The sequence below is a fragment of the Lithobates pipiens genome, unplaced genomic scaffold (genome assembly GCF_037356315.1).
Source record: "Lithobates pipiens isolate NorthernLeopardFrog02 unplaced genomic scaffold, aLitPip1_a1.2 Scaffold_52, whole genome shotgun sequence".
Lineage (NCBI taxonomy): Eukaryota > Metazoa > Chordata > Amphibia > Anura > Ranidae > Lithobates > Lithobates pipiens.
The window spans coordinates 3,762,452-3,787,825 of record NW_027507875.1 but is presented as its reverse complement, the minus strand read 5'-3'; the positions used below and the strand labels follow the sequence as shown (position 1 = coordinate 3,787,825).

General features: G+C 45.7%; 10 pseudogenes; 3 read left to right on the top strand and 7 right to left on the bottom strand.

Moving 5' to 3' along the window:
* Window positions 1-14,969: 14,969 nt before the first annotated feature.
* Window positions 14,970-15,088, bottom strand: LOC143957450 (5S ribosomal RNA; annotated as a pseudogene).
* A 134-nt stretch (window positions 15,089-15,222) lies between these two features.
* On the bottom strand, window positions 15,223-15,341 carry LOC143957365 (5S ribosomal RNA; annotated as a pseudogene).
* Window positions 15,342-15,658: 317 nt separating this feature from the next.
* On the bottom strand, window positions 15,659-15,777 carry LOC143957350 (5S ribosomal RNA; annotated as a pseudogene).
* Window positions 15,778-15,938: 161 nt separating this feature from the next.
* On the bottom strand, window positions 15,939-16,057 carry LOC143957356 (5S ribosomal RNA; annotated as a pseudogene).
* Window positions 16,058-16,156: 99 nt separating this feature from the next.
* Window positions 16,157-16,275, bottom strand: LOC143957287 (5S ribosomal RNA; annotated as a pseudogene).
* Window positions 16,276-18,146: 1,871 nt separating this feature from the next.
* LOC143957466 (5S ribosomal RNA) lies at window positions 18,147-18,265 on the bottom strand (annotated as a pseudogene).
* A 467-nt stretch (window positions 18,266-18,732) lies between these two features.
* On the bottom strand, window positions 18,733-18,851 carry LOC143957524 (5S ribosomal RNA; annotated as a pseudogene).
* A 3,695-nt stretch (window positions 18,852-22,546) lies between these two features.
* LOC143957550 (5S ribosomal RNA) lies at window positions 22,547-22,665 on the top strand (annotated as a pseudogene).
* A 98-nt stretch (window positions 22,666-22,763) lies between these two features.
* Window positions 22,764-22,883, top strand: LOC143957545 (5S ribosomal RNA; annotated as a pseudogene).
* Window positions 22,884-22,981: 98 nt separating this feature from the next.
* Window positions 22,982-23,100, top strand: LOC143957626 (5S ribosomal RNA; annotated as a pseudogene).
* Window positions 23,101-25,374: the final 2,274 nt, after the last annotated feature.

The following is a 25,374-nucleotide window of genomic DNA, read 5'->3' as shown; positions in this document are numbered from 1 at the left end:
TACAGCATACAGAAGAAAGGCTAGTGAATACAGAATACAGACTCGTGTATGTAGATAGGCTTGAGTATACAGAAATGCTAGAGTAAACAGTGAGGCTGGGGTACACAGAGAGGCTAGTTTAAAGAGAGGCAGAAAGCAGTATACAGAAAGCACAGTGCATATAGAGAAACTAGTGTATACAGAAGACAGGCTTGGGTATACATCAAAGCTGACAGTGTATACAGAAGACTGGGTAGTGCATTCAGAGAGTCTAGTGGGTTAAGAAGACAGGCTGGTGTATTCTAGTTGGTTTTTACAGTCTAGTGTATACAGAAGACAGGCTGTGATTTTACAGAGGTTTTAGTGTATTCAGAGAGTCTAGTGTGAGGTGAGTGTATACATAATACTGGCTAGTTCACACAGTGTTTACAGAGATGCAAGGGTGTACAGATACAGATAAGCTAGTATATATAGAAGGCAGAAGAAAGGCTAGTGAATACAGAATACAGACTCGTGTATGCAGATAGGCTTGAGTATACAGAGATGCTAGAGTAAACAATGAGGCTGGGGTACACAGAGAGGCTAGTTTAAAGAGAAGACTGGGTAGTGTATACAGAGAGTCTAGTGGGTACAGAAGACAGGCTGGTGTATTCTAGCTAGTTTTTACAGTCTAGTGTATACAGAAGACAGGCTTTGGTATACAGAGGGTTTAGTGTATTACAGAGATGCAAGGGTGTACAGAGAAGCTAGTATATATAGAAAACTACAGCATACAGAAGAAAGGCTAGTGAATACAGAATAAAGGCTGGCTTCTACGGAGAGGCTAGTGTATGCAGAACACTATATAGGTATATTGAGAGGCTAGATTATACAGAGAGGCTAGTGCATAGAGTGAAGCTATTGTATATAGAAGCCTGGTTAGCGTATACAGAGAAGCTAGTGTGTACAGAAGAAAGGCTAGACAGGCTATAAAGAAAGACAAGTTTGGGGTATACAGAAATGCTAGTTTATACAGAGAGACTAATGTATACAGAAGACAGGCTAGGGCATACAGAAGACAGAAGACGGGCTAGTGTATTCAGAACATAGGCTAGTGTATATCAAAGACAGGCTATTGTATGCAGAAGACCGGCTAGTGTAAACATGCTGGTGTATATGCTAGTGAATTTAGAGGGTAGGCTAAGTGATAACAGAAGACAATCTGGGCTATACAGAGACATTTCATCATTTCATCTAGCTCACATCTCTAATGGAGTTTGTCTCATTGCCATGTTATGCCTTTTCATTCTTATGCTAAATATAGATTATACTCTCTACACGATTTTAATCATCCACATCAAGCATGCAATAAAACTATCATACATCAAAATAAACCATGTACTCTTTTGCTCTATTTTGCATATTTTTAATTATCCACATCAACTGTCACATTGAGTATGTGACAGTCCTGACACACCATCCTGACTTATTTTGCTTTATTTCTTATTAGAAATAGAGAGTACTATCTCAAAATCCGGTTAAATCTATTCACTTCGATGAGTTCTACCGCTAATTGTACGGTAATACAAAATGTTCACAAAACAATCCATTTGCTATCAGACATGCTGCACATACTAAGAGTAATGTAACTATCGCTCGCTAACGATGTAAACAGTTTTATTGCTTTTCTGACATTAACCGAGTATCTCTGACATTAACTGAGTATCTCTCTGCACTATGATCTTAATAATAATAATAATAATAATAATAATAATAATAATAATAGGATTGTGTAATGCAAAGATCAACTAGTCTAATATAAGCTTTCTCATTGGTACCTGCATATCCTTTAAATTTAGACTAAGCTAAGCTTTCAGTCTCTTACCTTTGAACAGCGATACTTCCTCCCTGCAATATTAAGCCATTTAAATGTGCTATTGGTCGCCTATATTATACAACTCTCTGAAAAGCATAGAGAATAAAACTAGTCCTACATCTTAATAAAACAGTTTTATTGCTCAACCAGTATCAGCTGTCATGACAAATAAACGTTTCCACTGTTTGACTCTATTTTCTGTATTACTTATTTTTCTCCACCTTAACTCTCACAGTTAACCACTTCAATACAGGGCACTTAAACACCTTCCTGCCCAGACCAATTTTGAGCCTTCAGCGCTGTCGCACTTTGAATGACAATTGCGCGGTCATGCTACACTGTACCCAAATGAAATTTTTATCATTTTTTTCCCACAAATAGAGCTTTCTTTTGGTGGTATTTGATCACCTCTACGGTTTTTATTTTTTGCGCTACAAATAAAAAAATACCGAAAATTTTGAAAAAAAAAATGTTTTTTTTTGTTTCAGTTTCAAAACTTTGTAAATAAGTACGTTTTCTCCTTCACTGATGGGCACTGATGGGGCTACACTGATGGGCACTGATAAGGTGGCACTGATGGGCACCAATGTGGCACCAATGAAGTGGCACTGATAGGCGGCACTGATGAGCGACACGGATGAGCGACACGGATGGGCGACACGGATGGGCGACACGGACGGACACTGATAGGTGGCACAAATTGGCACTGATAGCTGGCACGGATGGGCGGCACGGATGGGCATGGATAGGCGGCACAGGTGGGCATGGATAGGCGGCACAGGTGGGCATAGATAGGCGGCACAGGTGGGCATAGATAGGCGGCACAGGTGGGCATGGATAGGCGGCACAGGTGGGCACTCATAGGCGGCACAGGTGGGCACTCATAGGCGGCACAGGTGGGCACTCAGGCGGCACAGGTGGGCACTCATAGGCGGCACAGGTGGGCACTCATAGGCGGCATCGGTGTTATAGTAATGGATGCCAATCAGTGCCAAACAATAATGCATGCCAATCAGTGATGCCCATTGTGGCCACTGATTGGCATCCATTATGGGCACTGATTGGCACCCATTGTGCTGACTGGCACCCTGGTGGTCTAGGGAGGATTATGGATTTTTATTACCTTTTCCCTGGTGGTCTAGTGGTGTCCCTGGTGGTCCAGTGTGGGCATCCTCGGGGGGGCTGTGCTGATAATCGATCAGCACAGACCCCCCCCTGTCAGAGGAGCAGCCGATCGGCTCTCCTCTACTCGCGTCTGACAGACGCGAGTGAGGGAAAGCCGATCACCGGCTCTTCCCATTTACACTGTGATCAGCCGTGATTGGACACGGCTGATCACATGGTAAAGAGTCTCCGTCGGAGACTCTTTACCGAGATCGTAGTTGCCGGGTGTCAGACTGACACCCCGCAACAACGATCGCCGCGATGCGCGCCCCCGGGGGCGCGCAGCGGCTCATTATCCTAATCCCGTCATATGACGTGAGGTTAGGATAATGAAACCACTTTGCCGCCGTCAATTTGTAATAGGGCGGGCGGCAAGTGGTTAAACCACAGTGACAAAACATTTCTTTTTACCGCAGCAAAATGTGAGAAAACCAGTGTAAGCCGTGTTTCTGCCATATGAATCAGAAAATGTATTTACCGCTTTTAAATCTATATCAATTCCACATAACCGTGAACCGTCTTACAATTTTAACATTTACTGATAGCAATTACTGATATTACATTATGACTATACCAGTGGAAATGGACCGCGTAATGGAACTGTGAAATTAATCATAATCTCAACGTTAACTTAGCTGATAAATTTACGATTTACTCAAAGATTTAAACTTAGATTTTTTTCATTCTAAGTCTATTTAATCTTAAATAATTTATACTATATTCTACTGTACTCTTAAATTATGTACTGTTGTTCTGTATTTTAGCCATGCTCATATTTCGTTTTGTGTTGCAACCATCGTATCTCATTGCTATTCCGAAATTCTGCCTTAATGAGGATATTACTTTGCAACTATCCCTTGATCCCTTTTGTGTATTCACTTTATCTCGACCTCAATATTTTCCTAATTTGTTTTGCTATACTTATTATTATTATATTATAGAGATTACTAACTCTAAATCATTGTAAACCTAACCATAGTTATAATGTCTACAGCTAATTTTACGTTAAAGCAAAATTCACACAAAACCATCTTTTTAAAATTAAGAGTAATGCAACCATCTCTCGCTACCTCTATGCAATAGGATTCTCTTTCTAGTGGAAACGGAAAACAGTCAGTGTAAGCCGTCGATTTACACGTTGGAATTTGCAAGCTACGTCAATTTACTCTTAAATAATGTACCTTTGCAACTATCCCTTGACTTTGCAACTATCCCTTGATCCCTTTTGTGTATTCACTATATCTCGACCTCAAAATTTTCCTAATTTGTTTAGCTATACTTTTTATTATTATTTTATAGAGATTACTATCTCTAAATCATTGTAATAATTTATAATGTCTACAGCTAATTTTACGTTAAAGCAAAAGTCACACAAAACCATCTCTTTAAAACCTTTTACATTAAGAGTAATGCAACCATCTCTCGCTACCTCTATGCAATAGGATTCTCTTTCTGACTCTATTTTGTGTATTACTTCTTCTCCACATTAACTGTCACACTGATAACCATTTGTAACACATAACACTGAAGACAGTGCAACACATTTTTTAACAGCAGCAAAATGTGAGAAAAGCAGTGGGACGGTTTACTTGATTGAGAAGTGGTTGCAGTAGCAAAGCATAGCAATACAGTTTGATTACATTAATAACACATAATGCAACTATTTTACATTCACATCAAGCATACATCCTAATGTAAGCTGTCTATCACTATTAATGTTCATGGTTACTGATACATTATGCCGATAACCAGTGGAAACGGAAAACAGTCAGTGTAAGCCGTCTTCGTGCGTAACAAAATTAATGGAACGATTTACACGTTGGAATTTTCAAGCTACGTCAATTTACTCTTTACACTTTGCTGTATGTAGCCGCGTTTACATGTAAGTAACCAATGGGGATTGACATTTCATGTCCATCTCACATCTCTAATGCAATTTGTCTCTTTGCCATGTCATACTTTGCCAGTTATTATACTTTCTCATCCGATAGAAACCTTGGCACGTCGTTGCTGATATTTCATGATTACAGCAATGATCTCATCTAATTGATATTCCGACATTCTGCCTTGGTATTACTTTGCAACGCTCTATTGAACAATGTAAAGGTAAGCTAGATATTTTGTGTATTTCCACTTAAACTCGACCTGTATATACTGTCTCAATATTATCCTTTCTAATTTTGCTAAATTAGATTATAGAGTTTGCTATGTCTAAATCCAGGTTACCTACTCATCTTCATTACGTATACTGCTAATTTTAGGAAAATACAAAACCATCTTATTGCTTCTTTACATGCTGCACATATTAAGAGTAATACAATGCTACCGATGTGAACAGTTTAATTGCTCTTCTCACATTTAGCTGGTATCTCTCTGCTATAGGAAACTGATTTTGTACCACAACGATCATTCATCTAATATCAGTCCACTCAGTGCTACCGGGATAACTTTTACATTTAGAGTAATAAAATGAATTCTCAGTCATTTTGAAGCTACTGCAAGTAACGCTGATTGATAAAAACCTACACACGTCGTTGCTGTTATTTTGTGTATTTCCACTTAAACCCTACCTGTATATACTGTCTCAATATTAATTTTAGAGTTATTTTGCTATATTTATTATTAGAATAAACAGATTACTATCTCTAAATCCTGGTAAACCAACTCACACAAAACCATCTTGTTTCTACCTTACACGCAGCACATATTAAGATATTAACATTTAGCCGGCATCTCTCTGCAATAGTAAACGAAATGTGTAGATCTAATATCGTCTTTTCAGTGCTACCGGAACAACTTTTAAATTTAGAGTAATGCAACGATTTCTCAGTATTATGAAGCTACTGCAACTAACGCTTTGGATCTCTTTCCTGATAAATTACGCTCTGCAATATTAAGCCATGTAAATTGTCCTATTGGTCTGCTAACAATGCTATGTATAATAATACAAATCTTTCAAAAGCAATATCGTCTCACTGCAATACTTACACTCTGCATAATAAATATGAATAATGCGAATAATGCTAATAATAAAGTCGTCTAAAACTCGGCTATAAGTAGAGAATAAAACTATCTTACATCAAAATAAACCATTTCCTGCCAAACCAATAACGGCCAATTACTTAACGTCTATCAGTCAATGACTTAACAAAATAAACTTAGCACTCTTTTGCTCTATTTTGTATATTTGTAGTTCTCCACATTAACTGTCACATTGATATCACCACTGACAACACACCACTTTTTAACAGCACCAAAATATGAAAAAAGCACTTTACATGTTTCAGAAGTAGTTGCATTAGCAAAAAATAAAGTCCTGTCTTCTTTACACGCTAGCTTTTCTCTCATTAATCTCTCTGTGTACACCAGCCACTCTATATAGACTAGCCTCTCTGTCTGTATACACGTGCCCGTAATCTATATACAATAGCCTGCCTTCTTTTTACAATAGTCTCGGTGTCCCAGCCTCTCTGCATAAACTAGCCTCACTGAATTCCCCAGACTGTCTTCTGTATACACAAGTCTATCTGTAAAAAAAATAGCCGGTCTTCTGCATACTCTAGCCTCTCTGTGTAACACAGTCTCTCTCTGCATTCCCTAGCCTCCATCTCTGCATACCCAGGACCTTCCTCTGTATAATCTAGCCTATCTGTATACACTAGCCTGTCTTTTGTACCAATTAGCCTCTCTGTAGCCGGTCTTCTGTATACACGAGCCTCACTGTCTACTCTTGGTTGTCTTTTGAATACACTAGCATCTCTTTATACATTAGCTCTCTGTATACCCAAGCCTCCCTGTATACACTAGTCCGCCGGTATACACTAGCAAGTCTGCATACACTAGCCTCTCTTTGTAACCCAACTTCCCTCTCTGTATATCTTAGCCTCCATCTCTGCATACCCAGGACGTTCTTCTCTATAATCTAGCCTATGTGTATACACTAGCCGGTCTTTTGTACACATTAGCCTCTCTGTATAAATTAACCGGTCCTCTGTATACACTAGTCCATCTGTATACACTAGCAAGTATGCGTACTCTAGCCTCTCTCTCTGTATACTTTAGCCTCCATCTCTGCATACCCCGGACGTTCCTCTGTATAATCTAGCCTATCTGTATAATCTAGCCTATCTGTATAAACTAGCCTGTCTTTTGTACACATTAGCCTCTCTGTATAAACTAACCGGTCTTCTGTATACACTAGTCCGCCTGTATACACTAGCATGTATGCATACTCTAGCCTCTCTCTCTGTATACCCTAGCCTCCATCTCTTGCATAAACCAGGACCTTCTTCTGTATAATCTAGCCTATCTGTATACACTAGACTGTCTTTTGTACACATTAGCCTCTCTGTGTAAACTAGCCGGTCTACTGTATACACTAGTCCGTCTGTATACACTAGCAAGTCTGTGTAACCAAGCCTCTCTCTCTGCATACCCTAGCCTCCATCTCTTGCATAACCAGGACCTTATTCTGTTTAATCTAGCCTATCTGTATACACTAGCCTGTCTTTTGTACACATTAGCCTCTCTGTATAAACTAGCCGGTCTACTGTATACACTAGTCCATCTGTATACACTAGCAAGTCTGCATACTCCTGCCCCTCTGTGTAACCCAGCCTCTCTCTCTCTGTATACCCTAGCCTCCATCTCTGCATACCCAGGACGTTCTTCTGTATAATCTAGCCTATCTGTATACACTAGCCTGTCTTTTGCACACATTAGCCTCCCTATATAAACTAGCCGGTCTTCTGTATACACTAGTCCGTCTGTATACACTAGCAAGTCTGCATACTCTAGCCTCTCTGTGTAACACAGTCTCTCTCTCTGTATACCCTAGCCTCCATCTCTGCATACCCAAGATGTTCTTCTCTATAATCTAGCCTATTTGTATACACTAGCCTGTCTTTTGCACACATTAGCCTCCCTATATAAACTAGCCGGTCTTCTGTATACACTAGTCCGTCTGTATACACTAGCAAGTATGCATACTCTAGCCTCTCTCTCTGTATACCCTAGCCTCCATCTCTGCATACCCAGGATGTTATTCTGTATAATCTAGCCTATCTGTATACACTAGTGTATACAGACAGACTAGTGTATACAGAGGACCGGCTAATGTGTACAAAAGACAAACTAATGTATACAGATAGGCTAGATTATACAGAAGAACGTCCTGGGTATGCAGAGTGCTAAGCTTCAAGGTATGGCCAACGTGAGTAATATGAGGGATACTCCTCACCCCCGCCCCCCACCTACCAGATCTGACTTTCATCCCCTTGCCCTCTCTGCCCCGGTCATCTGGTGGCAGTTTTATGCACTCACCCATTCATAATCCTTACCGACCTTTCCTTCCGCTGCTCACAGGAACACACTGGATGACTTGTCTAATTAACCAACTTGTACAAGACACCGCTATCCTCCTGTCTGACACCGGTCCCCCTTGGAGGCTTTACCCCTCACTGTTTGGGTGGTCCCTGCCTCCCCCTGGATGCTCCACATATACCCCGACGACATTGTCGGAGGGGCACCACTTGACAGGACACGGGGCTGTCATGCCGGTGGCATCTCCCATTGGAGGAAGGGATGATGGCCCCAACCCCTTGGAAGCAGGTTCTTTCATGTACAGACCAGGGCGGCTCATCTTCCCTTCTGGAGTCTTGACCTCAGAGGGGGGAGTTGCACTTTGGGGGGTCTGAGTGATACCTAGTGCGCTGTACTGGAAGGGCTTGACATTCCCGCATATGTGTCCCCTCCCCCTGGTTGCGTCCCTCGTCCCCCCCCTCTGGCCCCCACCTACTCTTTGCCGACATTGCCTTCTGCAGCTTTTGGGGATCCTGGATGACTTATTTATTGAGCCTATTAGTACGAGACACTGCTTCCCTCCAGTGTGACTCTGGACCCCCCTGGAGGATTTACCCCTTACTGTTTGGGCGGTCCCAGCCTCCCTCTGGATGCTCTACACAGCCCCCGATGGCGATGCAGGAGAGACACTAATTGGCGGGCCCCAGGACTGCTGCTCGGGTGAAGTCTCCCGTTGGATGGAGGGATGGTGGCCCCAGCCCCTTGCCTGCCGGATTTTCCATGCACCGACCAGAGCTGCTCCTCTTTCATCTTGATGTGGTGACCATGGAGGGGAGGAGTTGAAATTTATGGGGTCCGGGTGGTTGCTGGTGGGAGTGCGCTAAAGGACTTGACATTTCCGCATGTTTGTCCCCTCTCCCCTGTCTCCCCCCTCCCTTCCCACCCTTCCCTTCCGTCCCCACCCTTCCCTTCCCTCCCTCTTTCCCTCCCCCTTTCCCCCCTTCCACTCCCCCCTTTTCCCCCTTCCCTGCCCCTTTTCCACCCGGGGCGTGGACGGGGGGGAGAGGAGGTAAGGAGAGGACAATCTGCCAAAGGGAGAAATGCATTTGTTCGGGGACTGCATGTACTTTTGGGGCATGGGACGGGGGGTGGTGGATCCCATTCTGTGATGCCTTTTCTGTTGTGACGGGCTCCCTTGTGCATGCCTACGTTTAGGGCAAGCCGAGGAGACCCCTCAGTGCTGACAGTTATATGCTCTACCTCTGTTTTGATTATACTATTGTTTTTTGGTTCTATGATGTTACTGATTGTCTTTTATTTGCATACCGGTATAAGACGTGACATTTACCACTGCCGGGACTGGGGGGACTAGGATTCGGGGGCTCCCTCTCCGACCTGTCTACCCACCAACCCAAGTAGGACAGCGCTTTAAACCCAGTGTACATCTGGTAAGCGCTATAGTATAATTGTGCTGTTTTAGTATACCCTTCCTGTACTGTTGAGTGCGGACAACCCTTAATTTCCCTCTCCCCCTGGGGTTGAGGTGCCCGGCCTCTTTTTCCCCTTACCTTTCCTTCCATTTGCCCTTCCTTTCTCCCCCTTAGTTCCCGCCATGCATTACCTACCCAAAACCTACCTTGGTTTCTTTGCTTTTCTCTGACGTCCCCCTCCCCCTCCCCGAGGAGCGATGGCAGACTCAGTCAAGGTCACCTCTCTAAACGTTAAGGGACTGAACTCCCCTGAAAAACGGTGGATCCTCCTGTGAGAACTGAAGACTTCCTGTACTGATGTGGCCTTTATACAAGAAACACATTTTAAAAATACTAGCCTCCCCTTTCTATGGTCGAGATCCTTCCCTAACGTCTACCACTCTACTAACCCCTCCTCTAAGACCAAGGGAGTCTCCATTCTGATCTCTAGCAGGCTCCCCTGGGTTCTCCAGGATTCTCTGGTGGACCCTGGGGGCCGATATCTTTTTCTTAGGGGCCACATTGGAGAGCACCTTTTTACATTTGCCACTGTGTACGCTCCCAATGATCACCAAGACACGTTCCTCAGAACTACCCTGCACAGATTATGTGACTTTCGGGAGGGCCAGTTGATATTAGGTGGGGACTTTAATGTCCCCTTTCGCCATCGGTTGACACTTCTGCCTCTTGCTCCTCGCTCCTCATTTCCTCTAGAAAGTGGATTACTAAGTGTTTACTGAATGACCAATTAGTTGATGTCTGGCGTCTGCAACACTCTGGGGAAAGGGACTACTCTTTTTGCTCTTCCCCTCACAAATCATACTTGAGGATAGACTTCTTCTTGATTCCACATGACCAACTGCACTTGGTGAGCTCTTCCTCCATCGGCCATATTACTTGGTCCGACCACGCTCCTGTAGCCCTTACCTACACCCTCTCTAGGAACCCCTCACCTAGGTCTCTATTCTGGCACCTTAATGAGAGCCTCCTCCAGATAACGGAAGTTTTAGCAGATGTGACCAGGGAATTGGACCTTTATTTCCAAGAAAACTAAACGCAGGACTGCGACCCGGGGATCATTTGGGAGGCTCACAAGTCAGTACTCCGGAGGGTACTTATCAGGCACGGGGCGCGCATCAAACGAACATGGAAGGAACAGCTTGCTAATCTGTTTCGTGAACTTGCCTCCGTGGAAGCGAAACATAAACATGACCCCTCACGGACCTTAGAGATTGAAATTGGAACACTCCGTACCCAAATTAATGACCTACTCCATTATAAAGCGAAAGCGGCACTCCAGTTTTGTCGTAAACTGACGTAGGAGTCAGGGGACAAATGCGGAAAAATCTTAGCCAGATCTGTAAAGGAGTTGAAATCTGCCTCTTACATACCACAGTTGATAGATGAGAATGGCCAGAGGGCCTCTACCCCAACCCAAATAGCCGAAGTCTTTGAAAAATGTTACTCTGATCTCTACAACCTGCCCGATTCAGGGTCTGGACAGGACAATATAGACAGATATGTAACCGGTTCTGGTCTACCAACCCTCTCATCGGAATCACGGGAGTACTTGGAGGACCCGATCTCACTGGAAGAAGTCCAGACAGCCGTGGGACCTCCGAAGGTGGGTAAGGTTCTGGGCCCTGACGGATATACCGCACAATACTATAAGACCTTCCTCCTTATTCTTGGCCCACGTTTGGTGAATTTATCGAATGGGGATTTTCCTGAGGATACCCTTAGAGCCCACATCTCGTTGATACCTAAGGAGGGCAAAGACCCGGGCCTATGTGGGAGCTACAGACCCATTTCCCTCCTAAATTCGGTCCTAAAACTATTCTCTAAAATCCTCGCCATGTGATTGGCACATCACTTGCAGTCCCTTATACATATTGACCAGTTAGGTTTTATTCCCACCAGGGAAGATAGGGACAACACCATTAAGGTGCTTACCCTGATCCATAAAGCAAAGTCATCTGGGACATCTTGTCTTTTCATGAGTACTGATGCCGAGAAGGCTTTTGATCGGGTCAAATGGACATTTATGTTCTCGGTCCTTCGCCATATAGGTCTGAGTGAACGGATGCTGGCATGGATAAGTAAGATATACTCACGCCCTTCAGCTCAAGTCAAAGCGAATGGGGTTCTCTCATCTCCCCTTGACATCGGGAATGGGACCAGACAGGGTTGCCCCCTGTCGCCCCTATTATTCGCACTGTCATTGGAACCCTTTCTCTCCACAATTCGACAAAACTCAAATGGGTACTATTGAGTGAAAGATATCTCCCTACGCGGATGACATGCTGTTCTCGCTGACGAATCCCAGAGTTTCCTTGACAAATCTCCTTCGGGAATTCCAGATATACGGGATACTTCTTGAAATCAAAGGTCATGGGGGTTGCAGTCCCCCCGCAAACGTTAATAGACTTGAAGTCCAATTTTCGATTTAAATGGACCCATACAGCCCTTAAGTACTTAGGTACTTACATTCCACCGGACATCGCACGTACGTTTATGTTGAACTTCCCCCCACCCCTTGTCACTAAGATCCGCAGTTTGCTTCACGGGTGGCATTCTGGCCTCCATTCCTGGTTCAGGAGATGCAATATCATTAAAATGAACATACTCCCTAAATTTACTTATCTTTTCCAAGCTCTCCCGATCCAGATTCCAGTCCCGTTTTTTAAGCAAGCTCAATCCTTGCTCACTCAATTTAACTGGGCCCACAAAAATCCCAGACTTAAGCGGTCACAGCTGACATTGTCTAAGCAACAGGGAGGGTTGGTTCTCCCTGACTTGCGACGCTACTACCTGACCTCCCATCTGGGGCGTGTATTGGACTGGAATCGAAACAAACTTTCTAAGCTCACTCCCGAATTCCGCTAAGAAGCGCCATGTGGTGCTATAAGTATTTACCCACAGAATTTATGTCACATCCCACTATAGGGGCTTAGTTGAAAGTCAGTCACCTGATCGCTACCCAAAACACACTCACGTCTTTGACTTCCCCCCTATTCCCTGTACGTGGCCATCCAACCTTTGAACTGGGGACCCACTTAGAAATTCCAACCTAGACAATGCGTCTAAATTCGTCATTGATGGAAAATGGCCTTCTTTCTCAACCCTAACAGATCCGACAGGGCTTTTCCAACTGCCTTTTTGGAGAGCGGCGCGATTACATCATTTTCTCCATTCCATCCCCAATCCTCAAACGTTCGCCCGCCCTCAGACGGAGTTTGAGACTCTATGCAGGAGTGAAGGCCCTTTGGCCCACATTCTCTCTCAAACAGATTACCCACACTTAACCTGTCTGTCCAACTGGGAAAAGGACCTTAATTGCTCGTTTTCCCCAGCAAAGAGACAACGCATTATCACTTTGACTCTCAAAACGTCGCTGTGCACGAAGATACAGGAGACGAATTTTAAACTTCTCACCAGGTGGTATTTGACACCATCAAAGCTGCAGAAATGTTTCCCCTCTTCCTCAAACATATGCTGGAGGTGTGGAGAAGAAGAGGGCAGGTTGCTCCACATTTTTTGGTCCTGCCCCAGCTTGGTGGACTTCTGGACAGAGATCCGATGCATAACACAAAAATTCACAGACTTCTCCATCCAGGAAGAGGCTGCATTCTTTCTCTTGCACCATTCACAGATTCCCATTAAGAAGTACAAAAAAATCAATTTTACGGCATGTGATAAATGCGGCAAAATCCTGCATCCTCTCTATTGGAAAAAATGTTCCCCCCCTTTCATTACTTACTGGCTTAGGAAAATAGAGGACTTTAAAAAAAATGGAGGACTTGATCCTCACATCACAAGGTAAACAAGAATTTTTTAAACAAACCTGGGACATCTGGAATACCTTTATATTCTCGCTGGAAGGATGTCGCCTGCTATCGCCTTAGTGCTCTGAGCTTTCCTTGACTGGCCCCTTGGACAGTGGCTGCCATCGTGTCTCGTCCCCTCTTCTCCTTTCCTGATCTTTCACCCCTTCTCTTTTCTGCCTTCCTCCCCTATCTCTCACCCCCTCCACCCCCTCTCTCTTTTGGAAAGGGTGGAAAATTGGGAATGATGGCCCCACCCCCCCCTCTGGATGGATTATGCCGGAGGGACCTGGGGTTTGTGTGACCCTGGATCTTGGTACAGTACTTTATCCGTGCCTCGAATCATTGTGATTGATGGAAGGCAGACTCACAGTTGAGAATATACCTGTATCAAGTATTGTTCAGCTGCTTTTTGCTCTGTATTTCTCTGTTGCATTATGTACTCAGGGGACCGTCTTCCCCTATTTGGAGAAAAAATTATATTTGGAAAAAAAAAAGAAGCCTACGACACCTGGTATTCTCAGGCGGTCTCCCATCCAGGCATTAACCAGGCCCGACCCTGCTTAGCCTCCAAGATCAGACGAGATGGAACAGATTCAGGGTGATGTGGCCGTAGCCAATATCTTCAGGCACTCTCAACTCTCTTGACAAACACCAAGATGGTCACCTTGGAAACAAGCGGAAAAAAATAGGTCAACGGCAACAACACAAAAAGAAGCCTACGGCATCTGGAAATCCCAGGCAGTCTGCCATCCAGGTACTAAACTGGTCCCAACCCTGCTTAGCCTCTGAGATCAGATGAGATTGGGCTCTTTCAGGGTGGTGTGGCCGTAGGAGATTTCTTCAGGCACTCTCAACCCTCTTGACTAACGCCAAGATGGTCACCTTGGGAAACAAACAAAAAAATCAAGTCAACGCCAACAACATAAAAAGAAGCCTTCAGCACCTAGTATTCCCAGGTGGTCTCCAATCCAGGTACTAGCAAGGCCCGACCCTGTTTAGCCTCTGAGATCAGAGGAGATTGGGCGCTTTCAGGCTTATGTGCCCATAGGCAATCTCTTTGGGCACTCTCAACCCTCTTGACAAATGCCAAGATAGTCACCTTGGGAAACAAGCGGAAAAAAAACAGGTCAATGTCAACAACATAAAAAGAAGACTACGGCACCTGGTATTCCAAAGCCTTCTCCCATCCAGGGACTAACTAGGCCCAACCCTTCTTAGCCTCAGAGAAGAGAAGAGATAGGGCTCTTTCAGGGTAATGCTGCTATAAGCGAACTCTTTGGGCACTCTCAACCCTTTCGACAAATGCCAAGATGGTCACCTTGGGAAACAAGCGAAAAAAAAAAAAAACGAATCAACGCCAACAACATAAAAAGAAGCCTACAATAACTGGTATTCCCAGATGGTCTCCCATCCAGGTACTAACCAGCCCTGACTCTTCTTAGCCTCCAAGATCAGACGAGATTGGGTGCTTTCAGAGTGATGAGATCAGAGGAGATCGGGCGCTTTCAGGCTTATGTGCCCATAGGCAATCTCTTTGGGCACTCTCAACCCTCTTGACAAATGCCAAGATGGTCACCTTGGGAAACAAGCGAAAAAAAAACGAATCAACGCCAACAACATAAAAAGAAGCCTACAATAACTGGTATTCCCAGCTGGTCTCCCATCCAGGTACTAAGCAGGCCTGACTCTTCTTAGCCTCCAAGATCAGATGAGATTGGGTGCTTTCAGAGTGATGTGGCCATAGGCAATCTCTTCAGGCACTCTCAACCCTCTTGACAAACGCCAAGATGGTCACCTTGGGAAACAAGCAAAAAAAAATAAGTCAATGCCAAGAACTTAAAAAAAAAGCCTATGGCATCGAGAAATCCCAGGCGGTCTCCCATCCAGGTACTAACCAGGTCCCAACCCTGCTTAGCCTCTGAGATCAAATGAGATTGGGCTCTTTCAGGGTGATGCGGCCATAGTAGGTATTTCAGGCACGCTCAACCCTCTTGACAAACGCCAAGATGGTCACCTTGGGAAACAAACAAAAAAAACAAGTCAACGCCAACAACATTAAGAGAAGCCTACAGCACCTAGTATTCCCATGCAGTCTCCCATACAAGTACTAACTAGGCCCAACCCTTCTTAGCCTCAGAGATCAGAAGAGATAGGGTGCTTTCAGGGTGATGCGGCTGTAAGCAGTCTCTTTAGGCACTCTCAACCCTCTTGACAAATGCCAAGATGGTCACCTTGGGAAACAAGCTAAAAAAAAACAGGTCAAAGCCAACAACATAAAAAGAAGCCTACGGCATCAGGTATTCCCAGGCGATCTCCCAATCAAGACACTAACCAGGCCAGATCCTTCTATGGCACCTGGTCTTCCCAGACAGTCTCCCATCCAGGTACTAACCAGGCCCGACTCTTCTTAGCCTCTGAAATCAGATGAGATCAGGTGCTTTCAGGGTGATGTGGCCGTAAGCGTTCTCTTCAAGACACGCCCAACCCTCTTGACAAACACCAAGATGGTCGCCTTGAGAAACAGGCGAAAAAAAAAGGTCATGTCCAACAACATAAAAAGAAGCCTATGGCACCTGGTATTCCCAGGCGGTCTCCCATCCAGGTACTAACCAGGCCCGACACTGTTTAGCCTCCGAGATCAGACGAGATTAGGCGCTTTCAGGGTGATGGGGCCGTAGGTGATCTCTTCCGGCACTCTCAACCCTCTTGACAAACGCCAAGATGGTCACCTTGGGAAACAAACGGAAAAAAAAAAACGAATCAATGCCAACAACATAAAAAGAAGCCTACAATAACTGGTATTCCCAGGTGGTCTCCCATCCAGGTACTAACCAGGCCCGACTCTTCTTAGCCTCCAAGATCAGACGAGACAGAGTGATGTGGCCATAGGCAATCTCTTCAGGCACTCTCAGCCCTCTTGACAAACACCAAGATGGTCACTTTGGGAAACAAGCGAAAAAAAAAAACAGGTCAACGCCAACAACATAAAAAGAAGTCTACGACACCTGGTATTCCCAGGCGGTCTCCCATCCAGGTACTAACAAGGCCCGACTCTTCTTAGCCTCAACATCAAACGAGATCGGGTGCTTTCAGGGTGATGTGCCCGTAGGCAATCTCTTCAGGCACTTTTAACCCCCTTGACAAACGCCAAGATGGTCACCTTGGGAAACAAGCAAAAAAATAAAAAATAAGTCGGAAGCTAGAGACAATACGACCCGAGTCCTCAATTTAATCCATACCGCGCATGTACAGGGAAGGCCCTTGCTTATGTTGTCAACGGACGCGGAGAAGGCCTTTGAAAGGGTGGCCTGGCACTTTATGCAGGCCACCCTGGAACATATAGGTCTTGGCCCCAACATCATGAGCTGGGTAATGTTGCTTTACTCCACGCCGTCGGCAGCGGTAGGGGTGAACGAGTGGTGCTCGGACTCTTTCCCCATCACTAATGGGACGAGGCAGGGGTGCCCTCTGTCTCCCCTAATTTTTATTCTGACACTGGAACCACTAATGTGTCATGTTCGGAATGACCCGAATATTACTGGCATATCCAAACCCTCGGCACACCACAAAATTGCGGCGTACGCTGACGATCTAATTTTTTCCGTCTCCAATCCACACATTTTGCTTCCCAATATACTTGCGTCTCTACAGCGATACAGCAGCCTATCAAACTATAAAATCAATTGCGCCAAGTCGGCTGTATTGAATATATCGGTCCCGGATGGTGAGGCCAAGAGGCTCTGCTCTGCTTTTCCATTCTACTGGGCTGAAAAATCTATACGTTACCTGGGCGTTGACATCGCAGCGGATTTAGCGCAATTGTACCCGCTTAATTTTGTCCCTCTCCTGGATAGACTGAAATCTGATTTGGGAAACTGGCATGCTTTAACACTGACCTGGTTCAGGCGCTGTAATGCATTCAAAATGACGGCCCTCCCGCGGATCTTATACTTGTTCCAGACATTACCGATCCGGTTACCCCCAATTTTTTTCAGACAACTGCAGGTGCTGCTCCGGGACTTTATTTGGGCACGCAAACCGCCCAGAGCCCGTTTGCAATTGCAATCTGGAAAACCCAGGCAGTCTCCCATCCAGGTACAAACCAGGCCCAACCCTGCTTAGCCTCTGAGACCAAACGAGATTGGGCGCTTTCAGGGCGTTGTGCCCATAGGCAATTTCTTTGTGCACTCTCAACCCTCTTGACAAATGCCAAGATGGTCACCTTGGGAAACAAGGGAAAAAAAACAGGTCAAAGCCAACAACATAAAAAGAATCCTACGGCATCCGGTATTCCCAGGCGATCTCCCAATCAAGACACTAACCAGGCCAGATCCTTCTATGTCACCTGGTCTTCCCAGGCAGTCTCCCATCCAGGTACTAACCAGGCCTGACGCTGCTAAGCCTCTGAAATCAGACGAGATCGGGTGCTTTCAGGGTGATGTGGCCGTAAGCGTTCTCTTCAAGACACGCCCAACCCTCTTGACAAACGGCAAGATGGTCGCCTTGAGAAACAAGCGAAAAAAACAGTTCAAAGCCAACAACATAAAAAGAAGCCTATGGCACCTGGTATTCCCAGGCGGTCTCCCATCCAGGTACTAACCAGGCCCGACACTGTTTAGCCTCTGAGATCAGATGAGATTGTGCGCTTTCAGGGTGATGTGGCCATATTTAGACACTCTCAACCCTCTTGACAAATACCAAGATGGTTATCTTGGGAAACAAGTGAAAAAAAACAGGTCAACGCCAACAACATAGACCCTGGCGGTCTCCCATCTGACCCAGACCCTGCTTAGCCTCTGAGATCGGGCGCTTTCAGGGTGATGTGACCTCAGGCAAACACTTTGCGACATACTCAAAACTCTTGACTGATGCTAAAATGGTCACCTTGGGAAACAAGCGAAAGAAAAACAGGTCAAAGCCAACCATATAAAAAGATTCCTACGGCACCTTTAATTAGGTACTAGCCAGGCCGGACCCTGCTTAGCCTCTGAGATCAGATGAGATTGGGCGCTTTCAGGGGGATGTGGCCGTAGGAGATTTTTTTGGGCTCTCTCAGCCCTCTTGACAAATGCCAAGATGATCACCTTGGGAAACAAGCGGAAAAAAAAAACATGTCAACGCCAACAACATAAAATGAATCCTACGGCACCTGGTATTCCCAGTTGGTCTCCCATCCAGTTACTAATCAGGCCCGACAATGCTTAGCCTCCGAGATCAGACAAGATCAGGCACTTTCAAGGTGATGGGGCCATAGGCGATCTCTTCGGGCACTCTCAACCATCTTGACAAACGCCAACATGGTCATCTTGGGAAACAAGCGAAAAAAAACAAGTCATTGCCAACATTGGAGGCTAAGCAGGGTTGGGCAATCAGTTTCCTTGCCTGAAATAGGCATCTCAGAACTGCCATCTGGCTGCTTCCCGGGTTTCCAACTCCTTCAACTAATCCCAGGAGACAATACTTCGCCTCCATCCTGGTGGAGGTTCCAAACACCCGATCAATGGTTCCTGTCACCTCTGTCCAGTAGCGGATCAACTTCGGGCATCTCCAAAACATGTGCATCATGTCTCCCCCCATGTTCCCGCACCGGGGGCCACTTGCGTCCGGCCGCTCGGCCAAACTGAAAAAGTTTGCGAGGAGCATAATAGCATAATAGGTTCTATATAATAAGAACAGATGTGACATCCTCTCTGAGGAGAGCCACAATTCACCACAGGCAGGATTCCTGTGGCCAATTATAGCTCAGGGGGGTTTAGTACACACCCCACACTATATAAGGACGCCAGCGCGGCGGCCTTGTATAGTGTGTTGCGGTGGTCAGGGAAAGAGGACGATAGGCAGGGACAGTGTCTTTACTGCTTGGGAACCTAGCACTGTTACAGTGGGTGTTATGTGCCTCCTTCACAGTACACATCCGAAGCTACCCTTTATTACTGGTGTTCAATTTCTGCAATACATGCATCTGCAGTGCAGAAGTTAGAGTGGGTGTTGTGTGCCTCCTGCACAGTATACACCTTATTGCTGGTGTTCTGTTTCTGTAATACAGGAACCTAACACTGTTACAGTGCTAGGGTGTACAGAGAAGCTGGTATATATAGATGACTACAGCATACAGAAGAAAGGCTAGTGAATACAGAATACAGACTCGTGTATGCAGATAGGCATGAGTATACAGAGATGCTAGAGTAAACAATGAGGCTGGGGTACACAGAGAGGCTAGTTTAAAGAGAAGCTAGTATATACAAAGATGTTAGTATATATAGAGAGGTTAGTGTATAGAGAGAGTCGAGTGTATACAGATAGGACAGTGCATATAGAGAGACTAGTGTATACAGAAGAAAGGCTTGGGTATACATCCAAGCTGACAGTGTATACAGAAGACTGGGTAGTGTATACAGAGAGTCTAGTGGGTACAGAAGACAGGCTGGTGTATTCTAGCTAGTTTTTACAGTATAGTGTATACAGAAGACAGGCTGTGGTATACAGAGGGTTTAGTGTATTACAGAGATGCAAGGGTGTACAGAGAAGCTAGTATATATAGAAGACTACAGCATAAAGAAGAAAGGCTAGTGAATACAGAATAAAGGCTGGCTTCTACAGAGAGGCTAGTTTATGCAGAACACTATCTAGGGTATATTGAGAGGCTAGATTATACAGAGAGGCTAGTGCATAGAGTGAAGCTATTGTATATAGAAGCCTGGTTAGTGTATACAGAGAAGCTAGTGTGTACAGAAGAAAGGCTAGACAGGCTATAAAGAGAGACAAGTTTTTACAGAAGACAGTTTGGGGTATACAGAGATGGGAGGTAGAGGGTGTGTCGCACAGGTTCCCTTTTGTGACAGATGGATTCATAGGGCGTCAGGTCTCTAGGAGTGTAGGGGGCCCTTTGTATGGCCAGAAGAAAGCGACAAAGTTGATAAGCACTAAACATGTCAAGCGGAGGGTCAGAAAGCTCAGCGACAGTTTGCGTGGTCGGGAGCCCTCCCGAGGGCCACACCTCTCCCAGACGCTGTTTCCCCACCACTGTCAACTGTCGCAGTTTCTTGTTGGTAAATCCCGGTGGGAAGTCTGGATTACCTATAACCGGAGTCATTGGTGACGGCAGGGGAGCAATGTGTGTGCAGCGGAACAACCTCCGCACAACAGCCAACGTAGCTCCCACTACGGGGTGATCTCTGAGGTCTTTTGGTAGGGAGGACAGGAGCCACGGGGAGGTCAATAGGGGAATGGATCCATCCTCAATCTCCATCTCCACCCACTGCTTGTGTGGGCCATTACAATGCCAATCAACGACTCTCGCTAGCAGAGTCGCTCTGTAGTATTGTCTCAGATCTGGGAGACCCAGACCCCCCTTGTCCTTTGGTCTGGCAAGCAATTGCAAACGGGCTCTGGGCGGTTTGCGCGCCCAAATAAAGTCCCGGAGCAGCACCTGCAGTTGTCTGAAAAAAATTGGGGGTAACCGGATCGGTAATGTCTGGAACAAGTATAAGATCCGCGGGAGGGCCGTCATTTTGAATGCATTACAGTGCCCGAACCAGGTCAGTGTTAAAGCATGCCAGTTTCCCAAATCAGATTTCAGTCTATTCAGGAGAGGGACAAAATTAAGCGGGTACAATTGCGCCAAATCCGCTGCGATGTCAACGCCCAGGTAACGTATAGATTTTTCAGCCCAGTAGAATGGAAAAGCGGAGCGTAGCCTCTTGGCCTCACCATCCGGGACCGATATATTCAATACAGCTGACTTGGCGCAATTGATTTTATAGTTTGATAGCCTGCCGTATCGCCGGAGAGCCGCGAGTATATTGGGAAGCGAAATGTGTGGATTGGAGACGAAAAAAATTAGATCGTCAGCGTACGCCACAATTTTGTGGTGTGCCGAGGGTTTGGATATGCCAGTAATATTCGGGTCATTCCGAACATGACACATTAGTGGTTCCAGTGTCAGAATAAAAATTAGGGGAGACAGAGGGCACCCCTGTCTCGTCCCATTAGTGATGGGGAAAGAGTCTGAGCACCACTCGTTCACCCGTACCGCTGCCGACGGCGTGGAGTAAAGCGACATTACCCAGCTCATCATGTTGGGGCCAAGACCTATATGTTCCAGGGAGGGCTGCATAAAGTGCCAGGCCACCCTGTCAAAGGCCTTCTTCGCGTCCGTTGACAACATAAGCAAGGGCCTTCCCTATACATGCGCCGCATGGATTAAATTGAGGACTCGGGCTGCATTGTCTCTAGCTTCCGACGTATTTAAATTTTTTTGCTTGTTTCCCAAGGTGACCATCTTGGTGTTTGTCAAGGGGGTTGAAAGTGCCTGAAGAGATTGCCTATGGGCACATCACCCTGAAAGCACCCGATCTCATTTGATGTTGGAGGCTAAGACAAGTCGGGCCTTGTTAGTACCTGGATGGGAGACAGCCTGGGAATACCAGGTGTCGTAGACTTCTTTTTATGTTGTTATCGTTGACCTGTTTTTATTTTGCTTGTTTCCCAAAGTGACCATCTTGGTGTTTGTCAAGAGAGTTGAGAGTGCCTGAAGAGATTGCCTATGGCCACATCACTCTGAAAGCACCCAGTCGGGCCTGGTTAGTACCTGGATGGGAGACCACCTGGGAATACCAGTTATTGTAGGCTTCATTTTATGTTGTTGGCATTGATTCGTTTTTTTTTCCGCTTGTTTCCCAAGGTGACCATCTTGGCATTTGTCAAGAGGGTTGAGAGTGCCCAAAGAGATCGCTTACAGCAGCATCACCCTGAAAGAGCCCTATCTCTTCTCTTCTCTGAGGCTAAGAAGGGTTGGGCCTAGTTAGTACCTGGATGGGAGAAGGCGTTGGAATACCAGGTGCCGTATTCTTCTTTTTATGTTGTTGACATTGACCTGTTTTTTTTTCGCTTGAATCCCAAGGTGACTATCTTGGCATTTGTCAAGAGGGTTGAGAATGCCCAAAGAGATTGCCTATGGGCACATAAGCCTGAAAGCGCCCGATCTCCTCTGATCTCAGAAGCTAAACAGGGTTGGGCCTTGCTAGTACCTGGATTGGAGACCACCTGGGAATACTAGGTGCTGTAGGCTTCTTTTTATGTTGTTGGCGTTGACTTGTTTTTTTTGTTTGTTTCCCAAGGTGACCATCTTGGCATTAGTCAAGAGGGTTGAGAGTGCCTGAAGAAATCTCCTACGGCCACATCACCCTGAAAGAGCCCAATCTCATCTGATCTCAGAGGCTAAGCAGGGTTGGGACCAGTTTAGTACCTGGATGGGAGACCGCCTGGGATTTCCAGATGCCGTAGGCTTCTTTTTATGTTGTTGCCGTTGACCTATTTTTTTCCGCTTGTTCCCAAGTTGACCATCTTGGCATTTGTCAAGAGAGTTGAGAGTGCCTGAAGATATTGGCTATGGCCACATCACCCTGAATCTGTTCCATCTCGTCTGATCTTGGAGGCTAAGCAGGGTCGGGCCTGGTTAATGCCTGGATGGGAGACCGCCTGGGAATACCAGGTGTCGTAGGCTTCTTTTTTTTTTCAAATGTAATTTTTTCTCCAAACAAAGGAAGACGGTCCCCCGAGTACATAATGCAACAGAGAAATACAGAGCAAAAAGCAGCTGAACAATACTTGATACAGGTATATTCGCAACTGTGAGTCTGCCTTCCATCAATCACAATGATTCGAGGCACGGATAAAGTACGGTACCAAGATCCAGGGTCACACAAACCCCAGGTCCCTCCGGCATAATCCATCCAGAGGGGGGTGTGGGGCCGTCATTCCCAATTTTCCACTTTTTCCAAAAGAGAGAGGGGGTGAGAGACAGGGGAGGAAGGCAGAAAAGAGAAGGGGTGAAAGATCAGGAAAGGAGAAGAGGGGACGAGACATGATGGCAGCCACTGTCCAAGGGGCCAGTCAAGGAAAGCTCAGAGCACTAAGGCGATAGCAGGCGACATCCTTCCAGCGAGAATATAAAGGTATTCCAGATGTCCCAGGTTTGTTTAAAAAACTCTTGTTTACCTTGTGATGTGAGGATCAAGTCCTCCATTTTTTTTAATGTCCTCTATTTTCCTAAGCCAGTGAGTAATGAAAGGGGGGGAAAATTTTTTCCAATAGCGAGGGATGCAGGATTTCGCCGCATTTATCACATGCCGTAAAATTGATTTTTTTGTACTTCTTAATGGGAATCTGTGAATGGTGCAAGAGAAAGAATGCAGCCTCTTCCGGGATGGAGAAGTCTGTGAATTTTTGTGTTATGCATCGGATCTCTGTCCAGAAGTCCACCAAGCTGGGGCAGGACCAAAAATGTGGAGCAACGTGCCCTCTTCTTCTCCACACCTCCAGCATATGTTCGAGGTAGAGGGCAAACATTTATGCAGCTTTGATGGTGTCAAATACCACCTGGTGAGAAGTTTAAAATTAGTCTCCTGTATCTTCGTGCACAGCAAGGTTTTGAGAGCCAAAGTGATAATGCGTTGTCTCTGTGCTGGGGAAAACGAGCAATTAAGGTCCTTTTCCCAGTTGGACAGACAGGTTAAGTGTGGGTAATCTGTTTGAGAGAGAATGTGGGCCAAAGGGCTTTCGCTTCTGCATAGAGTCTCAAACTTCGTCTGAGGGCGGGCAAACGTTTGAGGATTGGGGATGGAATGGAGAAAATGATGTCGTTGCGCCGCTCTCCAAAAAGGCAGTTGGAAAAGCCCTGTCGGATCTGTTAGGGTTGAGAAAGAAGGCCATTTTCCATCAATGATGAATTTAGACGCATTGTCTAGGTTGGAATTTCTAAGTGGGTCCCCGGTTCAAAGGTTGGATGGCCACGTATAGGGAATAGGGGGGAAGTCAAAGACGTGAGTGTGTTTTGGGTAGCGATCAGGTGACTGACTTTCAACTAAGCCCCTGTGGGATGCGATGTCAATTCTGTGGGTAAATCCTTATAGCACCACATGGCGCTTCTTAGCGGAATTCGGGAGTGAGCTTAGAAAGTTTGTTTCGATTCCAGTCCAATACACGCCCCAGATGGGAGGCCAGGTAGAGAACCAACCCTCCCTGTTGTTTAGACAATGTCAGCTGTGACCACTTAAGTATGGGATTTTTGTGGGCCCAGTTAAATTAAGTGAGCAAGGATTGAGCTTGCTTAAAAAACGGGACTGGAATCTGGATAGGGAGAGCTTGGAAAAGATAGGTAAATTTAGAGAGTATGTTCATTTTAATGAGATTGCATCTCCTGAACCAGGAATGGAGGCCAGAATGCCACCCGTGAAGCAAACTGCAGATCTTAGTGACAAGGGGTGGGGGGAAGTTCAACATAAATGTACACGCGATGTCCGGTGGAATGTAAGTACCTAAGTACTTAAGGGCTGTATGGGCCCATTTAAATCGAAAATTGGACTGCAAGTCTATTAACGTTTGCGGGGGGGACTGCAACCCCCATGGCCTCTGATTTCAAGAAGTATCCCGTATATCTGGAATTCCTGAAGGAGATTTGGCAAGGAAACTCTGGGATTCGTCAGCGAGAACAGCATGTCATCCGCGTAGGCAGATATCTTGCACTCAATAGTACCCATTTGGAGTCCCGTTATGTCTGAGTTTTGTCGAATTGTGGAGAGAAAGGGTTCCAATGACAGGGGCAACAGGGGGCAACCCTGTCTGGTCCCATTCCCGATGTCAAGGGGAGATGAGAGCACCCCATTCGCTTTGACTTGAGCTGAAGGGCGTGAGTATATCTTACTTATCCATGCCAGCATCCGTTCACTCAGACCTATATGGCGAAGGACCGAGAACATGAATGTCCATTTGACCCAAT